This window comes from Pangasianodon hypophthalmus, chromosome 6 (genome assembly GCF_027358585.1).
Source record: "Pangasianodon hypophthalmus isolate fPanHyp1 chromosome 6, fPanHyp1.pri, whole genome shotgun sequence".
In the NCBI taxonomy this organism is placed as follows: Eukaryota; Metazoa; Chordata; class Actinopteri; order Siluriformes; family Pangasiidae; genus Pangasianodon; species Pangasianodon hypophthalmus.
The window spans coordinates 23073476-23094483 of record NC_069715.1 but is presented as its reverse complement, the minus strand read 5'-3'; the positions used below and the strand labels follow the sequence as shown (position 1 = coordinate 23094483).

Sequence of the window (21008 nt, the reverse complement as noted above, 5' to 3'; positions counted from 1 at the left end):
AACCTTCATAAAAAAAATTAATAAAAAAAAACAATAGGTGAATTTGAATAAAGTGATCTATCTATCTATCTATCTATCTATCTATCAAAACCCTGTCTGTGCCTGATGCATATGAAGAAAAAAATACATCTGGTCCCAGATTTAAAATGATCAACCCAACAGAGTGTACATAGTAAACATGAAGAAAGTACAGTGTGAACTGTGTATATAATAATAATATGAATGGTATACAGCAAGAGCAATGTGAATAATGAATGGTGTGAATAGTGTACAACAAAAACAGGGTCTTTAATACTTTTAACATCTGTAATGCAATTTATGAACAACATTTGGATGAATTAATATGTGTAAAAAAACACTAATGTATGAAAATGGAAAAATCCATATTAAGATTCCTTTACTGTCTGCATGGGAAGTGTCACTACATGCCTCTGCAGCTATGGAATGAGAGAAGACAATGAGATGTATACAATCAGTGTGTCTGTAAGGAAATCTGTAAAGTGTGCCAGGAAGATTCGGCATTCTCGATTGTTTCCTGTGAGTATAATTAAACTTACGATGGAGACTGAATGTGTTCCAAACAGGATGTTAAACCTTCCAGCACTAAAATGAGAATAACAGAGCACTCAGAGTTCACATACTGTAATGAATAGTGTGAAAGGTTTAGTATGAATACTGTGTAATAATATATTGTATTTAGGACCTCATATTTTTTTTTCCATTATGATGAATAAATCTACAGTATACTTTACATTCACATATTTTAAATTACGTATTACTTCTCAAAACACACTACCTACTGCACTATACAGCATGTACTTGTGTCTCTCATATTGCAAATTTGGAGGTAAGATTTTTACATATAACAAATAATTTTCAATCATTTTCACTTCATTAATTTTTTATCCAGGTCAGGGTCATGATGTATGGCCTATTCCAGCCATCTCAGGACACCATGCACAATGCACACACATATTCACACTCATTCACAGGACAATTTAGCATATCCAGTCCACCTTTCAGCATGTTATTGGGAGGTGGGAGGAAATCTGAGAACCCAGAGAAGAGAAAACTCACGTGAGCGTGGGGAAAGCATGAGAAACGCCACACAGGCAGTAATCTGAGCTCAGGATCGAACTGGGGATCCTGGAGCTGTGAAATGGCAACGTGCCTTTCACATAATGTAATGTAAAATGTTATTTCGTTAATTTGAATGTAGACTAAGATTTTAGTGAACAATTTTAACTGGAATGGGAATTCCCATCATTACTGGCAACTCATGGGAGAGGCATTTTGTTGCTTGTTTTCCTTCTGATTTAGGCCACGCCCACATCAGGTTTAAATCTGAATACAGATAGCGGCATTGTGTTATACCCCTAAACTACAGTAATTGTGGTGTCAGTAGTATGTATATATATATATATATATATATATATATATGTATATATATATATATATATATATATATATATATACATATAGTAGGAATAATATAGAGTGCCAATAGTGTATAGCATGTTACTAACCTAAAACTATCCATGTACTAGTGTAGGCTATAGTATAAGAAAATAGTGCATGATCTGAGACAGAGTTTAATAAACTGATCTGCATTCTGTAATAACTGCAACAGCTTCCCTCACCAGCAGGCTGCGCACTCAACCAGGAAGCCGACGGATCCTAGGAAGCCAGCAGCGTGTGATGCTTCCCCAAGCTATTCGGACTGATTGAGTTCATCTAATTAGAGTTGACTTTTTTAAGTGCTGGAGTGCTTCCAAAAACGAATTGATGCCTCCTTGATTTTTTAATCCTGCCTCCTTCAGCCTGTGATCCAGAAATCGATCATCTGCCATGTTTAAGGAAGTACCAATTCTTAAACTGCAGACAGAGGAATCTAGGAACATAAAGATAGGAGGCTTCTAGAGACAGAAAACACAGGTGTTTCCTATGCAGAAGTATTTTTTTGTTGTAGCATGTGAAGTAAGGCTTCTAGGAAGGCATCTATGGGTGGGAGGGATGGCATACTCTCTTTCCCTGTCAATCACAGCCAACATGACACTAGCCAATCACGAGTGTCATTAGCTCATGTATGCAGAAAAGGGCAGAGAGCATAGTGTAGACTACACTATAGTTTAAACTGCATTATACAACAGTTAGTTCCAGTCCACTAATTTGATTGGTTGAGCTGCGTTCCAAGAGTGCTTCTATTTCCTATAACCGCACTGGGACATTTCACTGTGTGTATCACTCTGCACTTCTGTGTACGCCACGTAAAATTCCACTACCTAGTTCGAAATGGTAACTACAGCAGAGTTAGCAACATCATCAGCGGACATGGTAAACGATAATTTTCAGGAATACAACATTTAACTTAAAATGTAAAAGCTTGTCAGATGAAGATAAGGAAGCAGGGACACCAATTTTACCGGAAGCACCTTTTAACAGGAATATACGAATCAATGTGAGCTAGCTAGCCAGCTAGCTGACATGCTATAATATGAGTGTGGTTTCTTCGGGATCAATTTCCACTCGTGGAGCAAAAATATACAGAACATTTGGCCATATTGTGTCCAAAATATCACTTACTATCATATACTATCACCTTGCTCCTTTGCGTTATCAATGTCTTGCCTCAGTTTTCATGCTGAAGTTTATCCATATTATTTTTACGTCGTAACAAATGGGGTTTTAATAAACGTTTGACTGTACTTTCACTCTTGCTATTGTGCGTCATCTTCCTGTGTAATTTGTGGCATTAAAAAATAAAAGTTAGCATTAACTTTGAACGACACTTTTCTAAATGAACAGTAAATCCACCCACACAGCTCCATGATCTGACGTAAAAAAACACCACAACCGCAACACAGCTTTACATCTGGCAGTGACTATGCACTTTGTCATCACTTTCCTTTTTCTTTCTTTTACTAGATGCCTGTTGAACTGTGAAACACACCTCAATTTCCCAACAATTGACCACTGTCTGAACAGGTTTGTGCCCACATTTGAGAATGAGGACAACTCTTACACAGTTCTCTTCCTTTCTACAGACGTGATGTAGGCTCTCGTTAATCATTTAGTGCAATGTGTTTGCTTTGCCTGTCCAGGATTTGTGGACAGGAAGTTGGCTATGCAGACGTCTGATGCCGGGAATGTTCGAGAAATGCTATGAAGCAAACAGAGCCACTTCTGAAGCACATTCCTGCAGAATAATACCAGAATGTGCGTGTGTGTGTCTGTGAAAAAAGGATTAGCTAGTTCAGTCATGAGGAAACATAAAAGGGTTTAAAGTGATTGTGGCTATTTTTAGAAACATTTTTATGGTAATATGAAACACTTAGATGTTTGAAGGTTCCCTGAGAGGTTCCCAGAAATAAATTATCTGGTGACACCATTAGTATTAACAGTAATGTATTAAGTTTAGCGCGCTTTGAAAGGTAACACTAGATGCTTGTAATCTTAGCATTACGGTTGTGATATTTAAACTCATACAGTCAGGTCCATAAATATTGGGACATCGACACAATTCTAACATTTTTGGCTCTATACACCACCACAATGGATTTCAAATTTTGAATTTTGAAACCCAGCGTCTGGTGATGTCTATGCGTTCCAGACTTCGGGCTGTAATTGACTGCAAAGGATTTGCAACCAAGTATTAAAAAGTGAAAGTTTGATTTATGATTATTATTCTGTCCCATTACTTTTGGTCCCTTAACAAGTGGGAGGCACATATGCAAACTGTTGTAATTCCTACACCATTCACCTGATTTGGATGTAAATACCCTCAAATTAAAGCTGACAGTCTGCAGTTAAAGCACATCTTGTTCGTTTCATTTGAAATCCATTGTGGTGGTGTATAGAGCCAAAAATGTTAGAATTGTGTCGATGTCCCAATATTTATGGACCTGACTGTAGTTACCTGCAAATTGTTAGCATCACTGAGACATGCTTTATATCTGATCATGGCACCACTTAAGGAGAACAGAGACAAATATTTGAAAGTATTATATTCATTTACATTTTCATAATTTAGGTTAGTGGATACATTAAAGAGGAAAAACTTGTATCATGGAAGTGACATTTTTGCATTATGGAACACATTCAATGAAGGATGTGTGGTTAGTCTTTAGTGACGGCCGGTGATGATATTAGATGATTAGGAGGCTAAAATGTAATATCTTTCAAGAGCTCCAAAACAAAACTATTAAGGTTTATAGTAGTAATGCATTAGATAGTTCTTTATTGATCCCTGAGTGCAAATTTGAGCAAAGATGTTAATGCACTAGACCAAGTTTTATATATATATATATATATATATATATATATATATATATATATATATATATATATATATATATACACAGTATATGTATATATATATATTCAACACATTAACACATGACACACAGTGCGAAAGACAACGATGATGTGATGATGATGATGACAAGATGCAGCAAGGTGTAAATATTATATCAGGCATATCAGATGTATACACACACGCAAACACACACACACACACACACACACACACAGACATTTGTGACAATTTGTACTTTCATTGGACGATGTGGGCTTAGTATATCTACTTTTAGTTTCTCCTCCAGAAGCATTTTGGGGAATAAATGATGATAAAGTAAACAATCCACCTCATTCACATTCATTACACCGCAACTGTATTACATGTTACGGATGTGTCAGTAAAGTGGAATGAAAAATATCAGCCCTGAATGGCCATGAAATTCTTTCAGTCCGTGCAACCACCTGACATGGCTGTCTCTGAAAGCCTGCATGAATCATGAGTCTGGGCTAGAAAGAAATCAGCCCCAGCCTCGCTACTTCATAGCATTCTGTGTGTTTTTTTTTTTTACGACCATTGCTCACCATTGCTGTTGCTCTTGGTTCCACTAAAATCCAAAATAATCCACTTACAGACATTTATTAACAGTAAATTATCTGATGTGGATGCCAAAAATGAAACCTTATATTCACTGTTTTTTTTTATCGTTTATGGGTAGGGGGCTTAGAACGACTAGTCCATTTATACCAGCCTCCTCTATTTCTGTTGCTATGAAACACCTGATACAGGAATTAAGAATAAGCTAAACGTAAAATAAGACTCCTCTACAGCCTGACTCCTGTTTTAGCCCTACTAAATACAGCAAGTAAAGCAATATGATTCTGTTTATCCCTCTAACGAAACAGTGCTGTGTGTCTCTCTGATTGAGAACTAATACAACTTCCTTAAAAAAAGACAATTTTTCTGATGTGCTCACAGTATTATTTTCCATAATAAGGGTGACCATTGCATAAAATTGTCCTATTACACTCCATTTTCGCTTCATAAAAGCTCTGCATGCCCAAAGTAATGCCTACTGAAAGCGAGATCAGGCTAGCTGCCCCTGCAAGACCACATTTACGAGTCAACAAGAAAAGCCTCTGCTACGTGGTGTTTTTCTTTCCCAGGCAAGGTCTCTAACAGCTGTGCATTAAGAATAGAACTCAGGCAAGGACCTCTGAGTGGTTGACATATACTTTTATTAGCATTAGCACCACACACAAGACATTTGGCATCATAAAAAAAAAAAAACTAGACGCATAAGACTAGTGCTAGCATAGAATCCTGACATTATTAGCATTTCTAGATATAATAAGCAAACAAAATCTGTATGCATTTAATCAGATTACAAAGACAGAAAAAAACAGCACAGGATTTTGTATATATTAGCTTTCGTTTTGTTAACTGGTCTAATTGAAGGCTAACTCAAATGATAAGAGACAATATCACTTCTATGAGAAAAAGAGGAAGAGAACATAGACATCACTCTGTGTCAAAAACAGGGATAGAGGCCAGAAATCTTACTTGATAAAAAGCTAGCATATGCACTGGTGTTCCTACCTCATTATCCCCTTTCCCATCAAAACAGGAAATGAAGCCAAACATAATTTATAATCATTGACTTTATTATGAAGGAAGGCCAAGAGCATGGACTTCTGTGCCATTCACTTGTGTATTTATTAACATTTCCGCCAATTATTTGCTTTAATAAAAAGCTAACTTCATTGCTCATATTCATTGCGAGTGAGATAAAGACAACTGGCTTCTGTATTTATTAGCATTTAAATCAGTCACTGAGTTACTATCTTCACTACAAAGACAAGAAAACAGCGCGAAGTTTTGGGCCACTCACCTATTTATTTATCGGCATTTCCACTAAAGAACTGGGGTGATACAACACAAAAATAAAGTTTACCATATGACTTTATCATATGACAGAGGAACATAGACACCGGTCATTACTAGCATTTCTGTTAAATATGGTTCAATATAAAGCTCACTTCACTGTTTAAAAGAGAAATGAGCATAACCTTCTACATTTAGAGAAGGCCATGCTCTAAAGGCATTATACTTTAAAGGCGTTAGTCAGAGAAGCAACCAAGAGGCTGGGAGGAACTGAAGGAGCTGGAGAGATCCACAGCTCTGATGGGAGAAGCTGTTCACAGGACAACATTAGCCTGAACACAAAACTGGGCTTTATGGAAGAGGGAAATGAAATCCATGTTGGCAACTCAGCAAAAGTGGAAAAGGTTCTCTGGTTTGGTGAGAGCTAAATTGAATGTTTTGGCCTTGGCACAAATCTCTACACTTGGCAGAAACCCAATGCTGTACATCAATTTAAGAACACCATCGTCACAGTGAAGCATGGTGGTTGTAGCATGGCCTATTGGATGACTATCTGACTCATTTAGAGGTTTCACAGCAATAGAGATGAATACTTTTTACAATTTTTATTTGTAAATAATTTTGCAAACTATATTGACCCCCCCTTCAAATTTTATGGGCTTTTTTGTGCTTTGTGTTCAATGCATATAAACCCAATTAAGTCAGTGTCAGTTCCAGTTTTTAACACTATTAACACTACAAAATGTGGGAAAATTCAGGGGCTGGGGATCTGCTGAATATTTTTATAAGACATTATATCTTGTATAATAAATTCACAATCACTAACTTTATTGCTTCCATCACAAAGAGAGGACAAGTTAATGAACTTTTGTGTCATTGACTTATTTATTTATTTACATCCCTATTCACTGACTTCATCAATCATATCCTAAGCATGGGAAAAGAACATGGACGTGTTTCCCATTGCCTTCTGTGTTTAACATTTCTGCTAAAGATCTGGTTTAATAGAAAGCTAATTTAATCCACAGTCATTGATATTTATCACTCCTATCATAAAAAGTCATTGTGTGCATGGGCAGGAATCATACAGCTGCACACTGAGATCTTTATTGATATTGGGCAAACACTCATCACTGACTGCTTACCAAGTGGGCCTTCACCCTGTGTCAACTTTTTTGGGATCAATAAAGTACATTCTGTGTGATATTATGTGTGTGTTTTATTGACACTGAGTACTAGTGCATACAGAAGAACTTGGGTGAGTGTGTGTGAGAGAGAGAGAGAGAGAGAGCATAAGAGCACTGAATAGATTATGGGCAAGATATTTGTGTGTATGTGTGTGTAGCTCTCTACACTCCAGCAGGTGGGATTTGAGACTCCACAGCAGATGACAGGTCTTTAGATAGAGCACATGAGCTTCCACAAGCTTTTTATAGACATAACACACACCACCGACTATATACATTACACAACTAGGGCTGTAACATTAGTATTTTTGCGTTTGCGCTTGAAAAACTGTTTGGAATATTGGAATATTCCATAAGGATAAGAACAGCTAATGAAATTTCACTCTAATAATTCAATAAAAAATGAGCAAAATACACCTTTATCTTTGTTTTACAAGTAAACAAAGAAGCTGTAATTAATTAGCCAAATTTGTGTGATATGATGAAAATGGGAAATGTTTAACATTTATAGAAGGAGATAAAGGAATGACTTTTTATAGCTGCTATAACATAAGTGATATCAGGAACTAACTCGTCTCGTGGACGTTCCACAATATGAGGTATAACTATAAATGGTTAAAATGATGTGTCATTCATTACAAAATTAAAAATAGTTAGTTTTAGCAAATTGCTGTGGTATAAAGAGGAATAAAACACTTTAGGATATGTTGTTATAGGAAAATAATCAACACCACCCCATGAAATAATCTTTGCCTTATGTAGAAGTTGTGACCATATTTACAATTACTTGCAAGATGCCACAAGTATGTCCTGTGTAATAAATATCTCAGTGGAGCCAGTGCAGTAAAATAACTGTCGGAGTTAAAAAGCCTCCGTGGCTCTGTCCCAAATGCATGAATTCATGTCTACTAGAACGTTGGCCATTGTAAGAAAAGTCCCAAATGCTAAAACTCATAACAATCTCTTCTATCAAGACATCTTAATGGTTGTTATTTTCTTAATGGTGGTGCTTCATAAGATTCAAATGATTGCGTAATGAAATAAAGTATAAAGCTAGCTGTGTTATTTGTAGCATATAGCTAGAGATATATGTGTAGAGCGTCCGTCTGCTCCGAGTCTGGTTTTAGCTCTGTTTTATGTAGAGCCTTATCTCATCCAAACACCAAGTTTATTAATTCATTAGCCAGAAGATTATTAGCAAGCTTCTGAATAGGAAAGTGCAAGGTTATCTGCATACACTGCAAAAATCCCCCCCCCCAAAAAAAACCCCAAAAAACAAAAAACGATGTCTTTCTACATGTCCTTTTATGGATTTCCAACCACCCACTCATGAAACAGTTTGCAAGCATCATGTCCAAGCATAATGTTCTTGTAGTACTAATGTTTTAATTGAACAATTTCAACTAAATTTTAAAAATAAAAAGGTAATTATAGATATCAATTTAAAAAAAGAACAATGATAATCTTTAATAAACAAATCTTTTCTGACATTTTTATATAGGAAAAAAGGCTTATATAAAAACTGTTGCTTGTTAGAATAATGTAACCCTTTGCCATCCATTATCATGTATAAATGACTTTTTGCTAGTGTCTTGCACGCAAGTGTCAGCACGCATAAAGCCTCAAATGCGAATGAAATATTCCAAATGCAATCAGATAGAAATGTTTGAACAATGGTTACTCTTCTACTTAACAAATTAATTAAATTATCCACCACTTTCAATCAGTGTTTTCTGATCTAGGTGTGCACCATTAACCTTTACAAATAAGGAATAAAATGCTAGGGGTATGCTGTTACAGGAAAATAATCAGTGACAGTTCTTAAATTATTTTTCTGTAACACCCCATAGTGTGCTTTTTATTCCTCTTGTACTACAGCAATTTTCCAACAATTAGAATTTGTATTTATTAAATAATGACACATCATACTATGGTTACATTTAAAGTTGTGTATCTAATGTCTCTGAAACAAGTGAGCTCCTGTTATCACTAATATAGCAGCTATAAATAGTCGTTTTCTCGCAAGTCTCTCTCAAAAGTGAATCAGATTCTCATGATACTGAGAAACCTCAAAGTGCAAAGACCTCTGACATGAAGATTTTCCCACGGCAGAAACCTCAAAGGTTTACCTCTGACTGTTACAAAGTGCTGTCACTGGAGACTCTTTCCGTAAATGTTCAATAAACATTACATAAAGTTTCACTTTCAGATTATATCGAGCATCTGCCGTAGTTGTCCCTGTGAATTAACTGTAGAACTTTAGAAACTATAATGCATTAGAAAGAACGCATTAATTTAACCCTCTATGGAGTCACGTCATTTATAAATGACACAAAAAATTGGTTTTATAATTTAAAAACGTCCCACCAAAAGCTTTTCACTTTTATCATGTCACATGACTCGCTTTCATCCAATCCTGCCTTTATTTTCTACCATGTGAATAAACTTTTTGGTTACCAAGGCAACATGCACAAGGAATGCTAGCTTCTGTAATACAGAGTCGTGGTTAGCATATTTTGAAGTATTTTAGTATGTCTAAGTCTATTTTAAATCATATTTTGTGTTGCTTTAAGTTGTTTTAAATAAATTAAATGAATTTAATATAATAATAAAAAATGGCCTTCAAATGGATTAAAAATGACATGTATAAATGACTGTGCCTCTTTACAGAATATGTATGCACTACAGTGAACAGGGTTTACTCATTTTTATGCATTTTTATGCAGATATCATTAATTTTATGAAAGGAGGAAAAGGTTGGCTGTTTCAGTTCCTGATAAGAGCGATGGCAGTTTGGCTGAGAGTGGTGCAGATGAGGAGGACACTGAAAAAGCAGCCATTAAAGGGTCCATGAAGCTAACTGCTATTAATTGAAATGGTGCAGTTGAATTAGTAGAGTCAAAGGTGGATGAAGAGGAGGATGAGATGTGGAAGACAGGGTTGTTTAGATACAGAGGTCTAGTAGAATCTTCAGTGAAAGACAAGAGCTCTTTATGCATCGCCAGTCCGGAAATCAAAGCTTCCTGCAGTGAAAGAGGCGCATTCACCGCACTCTTACGTATTTTCAGCAAATGCTGATGTCACAATGTGTCCAGCATATTACTGAGCAATCGAACATCTACGCCTTGCAAAGACAAAAAAAATCAGTTAACTGGGATGTCTTTATCGCAAGTTCGAATCCTGATGATGTCACAGCTATCAAGAGAGCAGACTGGCCATGCTCTCAGGGAGGGAGGAGTGGCATACTGTCTCTCCCCTATCAATCATAACGACACTAGCCAATCTTGCATCAGTGAGGTCATGCATGCAGAAGTGGGCGGATAGCGCTTTCCTCCGAGAGTGTTACACCGCCCCCTGACACTGCATGAGCAGCAGTTCGAAAAGACACAGTTGGTTGGCTTCAGGTGCCCCGGAGGAATCACGTGATATCCTTCGCCCTCCCTGATTGGTAGCTGTCTTGTGATAAGGGAGAGATGCCTGATAGGTGGGAATTGACCATGACTAAAATTAGGAAGAAAATCAGGGAAAAATAAAAAAAAAAAAACCTGAAAAAACATAAAGTAATGTCTTTCTACATGTCCTTTTATGGATCTCCAGCCACCCACTCGTATACTGGAAACAGTTTGCAAGCATCATGTCCAAGCATACAGTTCTTGTAGTACTAATGTTTTAATTGAACAATTTCAATCAACTAAATGTTAAAAATAAAAAGGTAATTTTATCAATTTAAAAAAATAACAATGATAATTGATTTCAAGGATGTTTACTTTTTTTTGACATTTTTATATAGGAAAAAAGGCTTATATAAAAACTGTTGCTTGTTAGAATAATGTTACCCTTTGCCATCCATTATCATGTATAAATGATGTTTTGCAAGGGCAAAGGTCATATATTTCAAACTAACTTACAAAACTGTTTTGTGGATGCAGTTGAACCGGAAACCACATCAGGTAATTTTTTGTTAAGCATTACTTCATAATGCAACCTGTTGAAAATTTCTGCTTACAGGGTTATTGTATGTAATGGAAATCCAAGAGTCAATATTACCATAAGATCACTCTGACAGGAGTGTGTGTTTTGGCAAAGTGATCTAATGTTAGCTCAGGTGTTAGTTGAGAATGATATCTTTATTTTTTTTTAAAGTTCGGAAGCTCCGCTGTGTTCAAAGATTTGCCAGTGGCCGTTTCCCATTACATGTAAATTACTGTTACATGTAAAGCGTGCAGTTGAGAAGAAAAAAAAAAAAAAAAAAAAAACGCCACATGTGAAAGCACTCTAACTGAAGCGCAAGGCAGAAAGAACAATCTCAAATCATTCTTCTTCAGAATTCCCTCTTGAAATTAATTTGGGATCTATAACACATACTTTATATCCTCACAGGGCCACCGTGTTTTCTGATCTAGGTGTGCACCATTAACCTTTACAAATAAGGAATAAAATGCTTGGGGTATGCTGTTACAGGAAAATAATCAGTGACAGTTATTAAATTATTTTTCTGTAACACCCCATAGTGTCAGGTTAACAGATATTAGTCTCCAGGTCAAGATAACTAGTGTTTAAACTTCATGTCTATCTGTGATATCTCCTGAGCTCAAGAGATGAAAAGATACTCAAAGGAAGTCACATCTTGATTCATTCAAGGATATTATACCATACATGGGCTGTCAAAGATAAACATGATATAACATATTTTTTTTATTAGTCTGCCAAACAACAGGATATAAATGAACTTCAAAATCATTCCCAAAGGCAGTGGACACAGAAGAAAACAAACACAGACACAGAACAAAAAGAAAAAAAACCCCACAAACTATATAGAGTTTAAAATTTGTTAATATACTAAACTAAATTAAAACATCTGTTATTGTGAAGCTCTCATCTATATCCAGAGTTGCACTCCTCTTTCTCATAACTACATGATTTTGCTATTTCATTGTAGTTGCTAAAAATGGCAGCAGTTACTAAATAATATGCTTTATAATGAATAAAGGAAAAATATGTTTACGGGGTGAGTTTAAGGAGTTTACGTTTCACATCACATTTATTTTAAACAAATTTATTTTTTAAATTCTTCTCTTGAAGAGTAAAAGTTTATTGTGATAGTTTTTTTAAACCTATTTTTAAATGACGTCCACACTCCACAGGCTTCTGGTTACAAGGAAATCATCCTCTATGGCAAATGATAAACAGACAAAATCTATAAAAAACCTCCTTTATTTATTTGTTCCAGTACAATGTGCGTACTGTACAGTGTCTGTGGTTTTTGGCTGACAAGCTACAATCCTATAAAAACAGTCACGGTACTGGAGCAGGAAAGAACGTCAATCCTTGGTCTTTCAGGTCAAAGCATGTTTGGGTGTGAGAAATACTGCAATAAGGAAATCTATTACAGGCTCCTGGCTGTCCATATCTGTGAGGAACTATATTAGTCACAGAACATGGCACTACTGACCAAGAAAGAGCAGAACAGCTGTTGTACTACTTGAGGAATTTCGGAAATCACCTCAAAAAGCTCAGAAGCTTCTGCAAGTGTGTAGTGGAGAGTAAACTAACCAGTTGCATTGCTGTGTGTTTTATAAACAGTACTGCACAGGACAAGAAATCGCATCAGGAAATCGTATCTCCCCTTCCTGTAAGATATCTATAACAGGAAAGTCTGCAGATGAGCTAGCGGTGCCATCAGGGATCCATCTAATCCTGCTCACTCACTGTCCACACTCGTGAAGTCTGGGAAATGGTATACAGTAACAGTCTACAGTGATAGCCAGACTCATAAACAACTGCCACCCTCTAGTACTTCTGCGTCTTGCTCTTTACAAGCAATGACAGTACAAGCTAAATGTGTAAAATGCACCGTTCCCTTCATGTTTAGTAACAGTTTTATCCTGGTCATGGTCACAGCGGATTCTGAACTTTCTTTCTTTCTTTCTTTCTTTATAAAGCACTTTCACACAACTACCGGTTGATCCAAAGTGCTGTACAATACAAACAAGCAACCACAAAACATCAAAACACAATATAGCAATATAATTGATATGGCTAGATAAAAGCTATTGACAAAAGATGTTTTTAAGCATGTATTTTAATACTGGCAAAGAGGGCACAGCTCTAATAGAAGCTGGTAATTTGTTCCATAGACTAGGACCGGCAACATCGAAGGCTCAATCACCTCTGCAATAGAACCTCTAGGGACAGAGAGGAGACCAAGATTACTGGATCTTTGGGACCTATTTGGTTTATGAGTAGAGATTGTCTCAGAGAGATATGATGGGGCTTGATTATGTCTGTCTTAAGTTGTGAGGACGAACTATGTTGGCCAATGGAAACACTAAAACTTCTGTTTGTTAAAAAAGACTGAAACCATTTCAACACCTTGTCTTGTAACCCAACACAGCTCTCCAGCCTGGAAATCAAGATATTATGGTCAACCATATCAAATGCAGAGCTTAAGTCTAAAAGCACTGAAGCCACAGAATTCCCTTTATCTGTTTCTAGTAAAATATCATTTACAACTTTTGAAAGTGCAGTTTCCGTACTGTGTTGAGACTTAAAACCTGATTGGAATTTTTCAAGAATATTATTTGAGATCAAATGGAACTGCAGCTGGGTCAACACAATTTTCTCAAGAATCTTAGAAAGAAACTTATCTTGGGAACACTGGGTATGAGGTGGGAATACATCCTGGATGGGATGCCAGTCCATCACAGAGCACCATGCACACATATACACACACACATATATATACACACACACACACACTTATTCACACCTAGGGCCAGTTTAGTATAACCAATCTATATACTGGCGGGTTTTTGGTAGGTGAGAGAAAACCGGAGAACCCAGAGGAAACCCATGTGACCCATAGTGAACATGCAAAACTCACACATGCAAGTTATCCATGCTGAGGATTGAACCAGGGACCCTGGAGATGTGAGATAGCTACACTGTGCCACCTCCTTTCGAGACTAATAAAACAGGGACAATTAGGTTTTACTGAGGTCAATATCGGAGTAAAAATGAATTTATACTTTATATTAGTGTTATAAGGCATTTAATGTCTTCATCATTAAAAACAGGAAGTTGTAACGAAGGCCAAAATAGAAACTTTGTCAATGATTTTGAAGGAGCCGTTTGTAATTTTTTAGAGTGCTCTCCTGGCTGTGACGGAGAAAATCAAAGAAGCCTAGCGTAACCATTAGCATTAAGTCTGAAAGAGATAATCCTAACTCCTAATTTATGAACAAGACCGAAAGAGACACTCAAACAACTAGCGGTGATGAAACTAAATCTGAATGAATCTTGAGGATTTCTCCGAATGTTTAATGTCCTGAATGCTTTAAAACACACTCCCAGTAACCATGACTGTGGTTTCTATGGTTTTACAGCGAAAGACAAAGACAGAGGGAGTTCTCCTGTCTCACGTTGGACAACACACTGATTCTTATACTAGTACAGTAATGGTGTTTGAGATGGTGATGAAAGTGAGAGAAAGAGAGGAAGGGAAAAAGAGAAACAGAGGAAAAGGGAAGTCACAGGCAGAAAGAGAGACGAAGAGAAAGTCAAACTTAAGGAGAAAGAGATGTGCAATGGGAAAGAGACAGTGGGAGACAGGAAAACAAAACAACCTTAACTCTTCACAACCATGGGGAGCAGAAAAGCATCTCAGAATGCACAACAGAGATCACCAATACTGGACAGTTAAAGAGAGAAAAAAATGTCACCCGGTCTTTTTCCAATCTACAACTATCTTGTTTCAATGAATCTTCTCTTGTTATAGCCTTGTGTTCTCTGTGATGCTTTTCTGCTTGCCATGGTTGTATCTGAGGTACTGTAGCGTTCCTGTCAGCTTGAACTACAGGGTGTCGCAAAAGTCTCCATACACAGAGGAAATTAACACTTTTTAGCAAAATGTCTTCCAAAATTTTTCATACATAGTTTATATTATATATATTTTTTCAGATAGCCTTTAAGAATGCCTTTGACAAAAGAAGAACGTATTGATATCATTCTCATGGCTGGATCAGGAAGCTGTAACAAGGTTGCGATGGAATTTAACAGGAAACATGGCAAGCACATCACACATAACACTGTTGCCAAACTTATTAACGAATTCAAAAAGGCTGGAAGTGTTGCGGACCACCCGAGAAGTGGACGTCCACGAACATCCACTGATGAAGGCACAACCGATGTGGTGCTGGCATACACAGTCCCCTGTGTATGAAGACTTCTGGGACAGCCTGTAGTCTGGCTTTAAATCAGTTCTCCTCTGACCTCTCTTATTAACAGTCTTATTAGCCATTTCAGCCTGCAGAACTGCTGCTCACTGGATGGTGGTAAAAATTCAGTAGCGAAACCAGCCTAAGAAGCACTCTGCTTACGCAGCTGACAAAGGATTTTTGTCTGAAACATTCTGTTCACTGGAAACTTCGTGCACTATGCTGAACCTTTACCACCTCTACCATTAATATTGTAGGTATTTCCTGTATTTTTCTTCAAAAGCAGATGTTAAGAAGAGCGGTCAGAGGAGATTGATTCAAAACAAGCTCAAGCCAGACTGGTCTGAGAAAGAGATATGGCAAAAGATAGAAAGAGAAACAGACAAAGACATAGAGAGAGAGAAATTAAGAGAGTAAAGCCTGAAAATACTAATGAATTGTTTATATGTACCCTGAGCTGGGCACTGGGCATCAACTTGGATTGGATTACATATGTACATAATTAGACACAAAGGTTTACATGGCTATTATTCTTCTATTTAAAAGATTAGTGTGAGCACATTAACCCACCTGTTTCAAACGGATAGCGATTTTATTTAGATTGGCCTCAATCTGTTAATTCTATCTTGATTGTGCATTCAAACTGTATACAAAGTTTTTTATTCCAATAGAGCTATCAGTGTGAGTATTAATGATAATTAATCTGCTGAACCTGTTGGCTAGACAACTAGCCCAACTGAAAAACTTTTGTACTTTTGTCAGGAGATCATTGATGAGCAGTAGCTTAAAGAGTATGCAGTGGGACATGTCTCAACCTCACTCTACCTGGGTAAAATTACAAAGGGAAATAAATCTCAAAAAATTGTTACTACCTCTGAAATCTATTCAGGAAAAGGCTCCTAGCATTTCTTCTAAACTCATGTTAATTATAAGGGCCCAATTTGAAAGCAGCATCATGTATAATTCTAACAATTATCTTACATTTTAAATACAATATTATGATGAGAACAGAGATGAAGTTTTGGCAACTGACGTGACTGTAAATTGGCACACGCCTGTATGTAGCAGCATTGCTAATCCAACAAAGTCCTTAAAGCAAACACACGGACTTTCACTGGAGTTTGTTATCACAAAGATGTAAAAGCAAACAGCTGCTTCAGATATCAACACTGTCACTGTGTTCACGAACCTGAATGCCAAATCAACAAGACATCTGCGTGCAGCTGCGGCGGAACGTCTACGAGCACAGGCAACATTTATCATCGTCAATCTAATGGATCATGTGACTGAGCTGCACTGTAAACACAGACATGAAATGGAAATTATTTGGGTTTTACTGAATATAGGAAAAAACTGGTGCCTAGACAGAGTAGACACTATACACCAGTATGGTGGTACGCAACGATAACAAAATCAGATTTAGCTATATCATTATTTTTATACAATTTTATACAAGAAACAGAATTATTTTTTTCTACAATAAAATGTGCGTAATTTTTTTCTTTTCCAAAAAGAAGTCAATCAACTAGAATCCATTTGCATCTTTGCAAGTTTGCATCTTTAGTTTTGCATTGGAACTAAGAGGCTAATTAAGCTAATAAATATGGGAAGCTTAAACTGTAACTACTACTACTAGCTTAGCATGCCAACTTAAGTGTACTATTTAAAATAGCCATGTTAAAAAAAATTTAAATTATTGTTTGGTACATCACATAGGTACGCTTCGATTATTTTCAATTTATTTCTCAATAGCAGCCAATTGAAAAAGAAACTGGTTGTAGTTCAGCAACTACATTTTGGCTTCTTTAGGAGATGCTTTGTTTTGGTTATCCAATCACATGTATTATGTAAATTATTTAGCTGAAGGCAGCTCATCGGATCAGAGACTATCTACAGGAGCTCAGAATGTTTCACAGACTTGGACATTGAAGTCAAATTCATATTCAAATTCAAGGGAATGTTATGTGATTATTATGTATTGCACACTATACGGACAAACCTTTGTAGACACCTGACCAATATATGGTTCTTCCCCAAACAGTTGCCATAAAGTTGAAAGCACACAGTTGTATAGACTTTGTATGCTGTAGCATTACAATTTCCCTAAAGGGCCCAAACCTGTTCCAGCATGACAACACCCCTGTGCACAAAGCGAGCTCCATGACGACATGGTTTGCCAGGAATGCGTGGAAGAACTCGAGTGGAGCCATGCACAGAGCCCTGACCTCAACCCCACTGAATGCATTTGGGATGAACTGGAATGCTGACTGTGCCCCAGGCAGTCTCATCTGACATCTTTGCCCAACCTCACTAATGCTCTTGTGGCTGACTAAACACAAACCCCCACAGTCACACTCCAAAATCTAGTGGAAAGCCTTCCCAGAAGAGTGGAGGTTATTATAACGGCAAGGGGGAGGTCACTAACTATGGAATAAGATAAGATAAGATAAGATAAGATAAGATAAACTTTATTGATCCCCCAGTGGGGAAATTCACTTATCACAGCAGCAGTATAGTCCAAGTGAAGAGTTTATTAGAAGACAGAGGGCAAACAAATAGATCCGGAAGATTAGGCTCAAACCGCAACATGAACAAATACAACAAGACAATAACATGAACAAAAATCCAAATAGCACGAAATCCAAACAAGAAAAAAAAAACAGCTGAAAGATGCAGAATGAGAATTACGCTTTCTTCATGAATGAGAATGAACGCTTCACAAAAGTGCAAAAAAAAAACAAACAAAAAAAAAAACGTGAAAATCTGGAGTCTTTATTATAGAGTCTCTGAATGAGGATGTGATTGATTACAGGTGAAATAGGTGAACCAAAAGTGGGCGAATAAGATCACCTCTGGTAGTGTGGAGTGGAACTGTCAGGTGAGTCTGTGACAGCTATTATTACTAAAATAATAGGTCAATAGGTCAAGTGATGCCAACTCACGCTTTAATAAATCGTTTTGTTTTATTAAGGCTTTCACTTACTTTTTCTGATGTTGGCACAAGTATAGTTCCGTTGTTCATTCGGATTGAGTGAATTCATTTAAATAAACAGGTCTGGTGGATATTCAGAGCGTGTTTAGTAGAAATTGGATATAACTTACAAATATGAAATCAACTCTAGACCTTTTATCTGCTTAGTTATAAGTGAAATCATGAGGGAATAACACACATCTGGGCATGAAACAGCTGAGCAGCCAATTGTCCAAATACTTTTAATAACTTAAAAATGTGAGGACCACATATTAAAAGTGCTGTAATTCCTTCAGTGTTCACCCAATTTGGTTATATTTGCATATTTACTCTCAAATTAAAGCTGAATGTCTGCACTTTGAGCTCATTATTTGATTATTGACCTGACTATATATTATATTATATTATATTATATTATATTATATTATATTATATTATATACATTCTAATAAATTATATTATATATATATATATATATATATATATATATATATATATATATATATATATATATATATATATATTATTATAAATTGTGTTTAATTGTTTCTAGCTGTATCTATTTAATTCCATACTTAAGTATGTATTTTCTATTATTATTAAATGCATTCAGGTATATTTATATGATATTGAAATATAATTTAAAAAATGTACATAAGTGTTTTTTTTTAGTTACAGTATGACTAGCACATAAGTATATGGGATGTGTGTATCACTAAACCCAGTAGTATATTTATAATGTACTTCAAGCGTAATAACAATTGTGTCTACAAATTACATTCTTAAATCTACCTGAGTGCAACTTGTTCAGAACTCAAACACACTACTAGATGTATTTACAGTGTATATAAACATATCTTAATTACAATTTAAATACACTGAAGTAATACATTTAGTATGTATATGTATAAAGTGTACAATCTAAAGTATGCACACTTCAGTACACTTTTCTTTTACAAGGGTCCATTGTGATCTGTATGTCTTTTTTCCTGATATTTTATAAAACAGTTTATGTACAAAGTCAATGTCTTCTAGCAATACGTGTGTGACAGTGTGACAAGGTAGACATGCTGCTTGCACAATGCCAATCTTCTCTTACTTGTTAAATACATTAGACTTGTAGCCAAAGTGCCAAACTAAAGAAGCAAACTTCAGACACTAAACACGTCTAGACTGATCAACTACATCTGAGTTAAGAGAAAAAAAATGTGTCCCTTTCATTTTTTTACTATAACTAGTCCACTTTAAATAGTAGCCATTTTATTGGAATAGATATTTATCATCCTGTAACATTTTTCACATCATTCCATCTCACTGAAGATTTATGCACATGTGGCTGTACAGGGGCAAAGCATGCAAGGGCAGAGTAACAGCTCGTAAAAATAGATCAGGACTAAACACTGCAAGAACTGTAGAGAGAGAACTCACATCACAGCACTGAACACATGCTCTTCATGAACAGCAAAATGCCTTAGATTAACTCTTACAGTGCTGAATTAACACAAAAATATGTTCACAAACACAGGGTTTGCTTATTGCCTGGACATGAATGAAATCATTCTTAGGTGTTGACTCAACAATGTCCACAGGATGTAGGATTCTTTGGTTTAAAATGAAAAGCTTTTGACATACATCGTATTCCAGCTCAGATACATCATCGTACCTGAGAGAAAGTACAGTCAAAGACCCATCCCCAAGTACTCAGTAACTGTGAGAGGCATACTGTTTAATAAGACATACATGTTTAATAAAGTACAAACTTTTCATTCCCATAAAACTTTTGCAAGACGTATCTACCAGTTTGGACAGTGTCCCAAACCACCTACAACCACTTACTAAGTAGAATCCAAGTACACCAGTAGTGTGGATCCTGTTTAGGTTTTCTATTTAGCGTGCAGAATGCTGAAATGTGTATTACGTGTATTTTTAAATGTGTATTACTTGTTAACTTTACTCATATTATCACAGCCTTCAGATTAGTCTGCTCAGCAGAGAAGGTGCAGCATAACGCATGTTTGCAATAGCATTTTACTAATAGAGTGCCCTGTACTTCCTATTATGAGTTGCGTCATATTCTTTCCTTCGTAACCCTGTACTTCCTATTATGAGTTGCGTCATATTCTACTAGTAGAAGGTACACTCATTTACATTCACGACATTTGGCAGACGCCCTTATCCAGAGCGACTTACAATTATCTCATTTATACAACTGAGCAGTTGAGGGTTAAGGGCCTTGCTCAAGGGCCCAGCAGTGGCAGCATGGTGGTGCTGGGATTTGAACGCTCAACCTTCCAATCAGGAGTCCAACATCTTAACCACAGGGCTACCACTTCCCGCTCATGCTGCACAAGTTGCTAAACATGCTTAACATCATGCTGATTAGTGCATTTGGTTCTAGATTCTTGATGGCACAGTATCAGCTGTAAACCCTGTGGTTGGTGGACCAGAAATGATGA

At 36.5% G+C, this 21008-nt stretch overlaps 1 protein-coding gene across 3 annotated transcripts in view; it reads right to left on the bottom strand.

The window, feature by feature from the left end:
• LOC113526422 (P2Y purinoceptor 3) overlaps window positions 1-21008 on the bottom strand; it is a 31323-nt gene that overhangs the window by 8617 nt on the left and 1698 nt on the right. The gene's annotated exons all lie outside the window — the stretch shown is intronic.